This window comes from Sturnira hondurensis, unplaced genomic scaffold, assembly GCF_014824575.4.
Source record: "Sturnira hondurensis isolate 20B ecotype Veracruz unplaced genomic scaffold, ASM1482457v3 Scaffold0009178, whole genome shotgun sequence".
Classification (NCBI taxonomy): Eukaryota; Metazoa; Chordata; class Mammalia; order Chiroptera; family Phyllostomidae; genus Sturnira; species Sturnira hondurensis.
The window spans coordinates 3,846,314-3,847,559 of record NW_028081809.1 but is presented as its reverse complement, the minus strand read 5'-3'; the positions used below and the strand labels follow the sequence as shown (position 1 = coordinate 3,847,559).

Below are 1,246 nucleotides of genomic sequence, written 5' to 3'. Positions count from 1 at the left end.
GCAGTAAGTCCAAGGGCAATGGGACCTTAAAGACTGAGGCTTGCAGCTTTGCAAGGAAGGAGAGCTTGCATTCATCATGAAGTTGGAAAAGTTCTCCACAGAGGGGAGAAACCTACTGTGTAGGTACTCTTTTAAAATCAACCTTTCAATTAAAGAGGACTTCAAAAGACAAAAAGTGTCATTTAGGCTCAAATACGGAACAGGCTGACAGGGTCCAGAGGGGAGAGGGGAGAGAATCATAGGGGAAAAGGGGATGGACTCACATGAACAAGTATAAAGGACACATGGACAATAACTAAGGGTGGGGGGCAGAAATGGGAGGGAGGCGGTGAGCATGGGGTGGGGGGCGGGCAGGGTTGGGAATATAAGACAGAAAGCTGTATTTGAACAAGAATTAAATAAAAATTATTTTTAAAAAACTGTCATTTAGATAATGACTTCCTGGGAATTTTGCTTACATTTTTACTGCAGTTAAAAGTCAACAATTCTCAGGTGCCACCAAATCCATTGGGGGAGAGATCACTTGTCAAAAGCCCCATCAAGTTGGTGGCTGGTGTACAGATGGCAGTGGGAAAGAGGAGTGGAATAAAGAGGAAGCAATGCAGAAATCAGAGTGCTATGGAGATGTACAGGTGAGGAACACAGTGACAGGCAATTATGATCAAAGAACACCATCAAGTGCACAAATAAGACAGGAATACAGTTCAAGGGAGCAAATCTTCATCATCAACCAGTTCTCCTGTCTGTAGGAAAAGTCCATTCTCTACCAAGTGATAAACTTAACTCTAAAGCAATTAACCTGTTTGTTGAACCAGCTCTTTCCACACTGGCAGCTTTTTACTCTAAAGGAGCTGTTCCTTGCAGATTGTCCATGGTTCAGTGAAACACAGGTTATGGTAAGAATGCCCTGAAAATCTTCCCTTCGATCTTCTTATTACTTTAGCTGAGGGTCTAAAGAGACTAAACATCCATATATTTTTGTGTCAAAGGAGGATTTTAGAGAATTACTTTGGTCTAAGGTGCTCCTGAAATAGCTGTGCCTTTGCTTCCTAACCCGATTCCAGTGCTAAAGACAGTTCTGGTCCATTCCAATGATGAAGTGCTGGAAAGAGGATTGAATGCTCTGGTTCAATTAAATGCTGTTGTTGGTCATTCTCTAAGTGACCACATGAAACACCTGCTTACAAGAGGAAGCCTTATCATCATCAAAGTTAAAATTACAACATATTGCTCTATAGGTTGTTGA

The 1,246-nt window shown here is 41.8% G+C and overlaps 1 pseudogene; it reads left to right on the top strand.

Annotated features, from left to right (window-relative positions):
* The first annotated feature begins 599 nt into the window (after positions 1-599).
* Positions 600-1,246, top strand: LOC118994160 (PACRG-like protein; annotated as a pseudogene).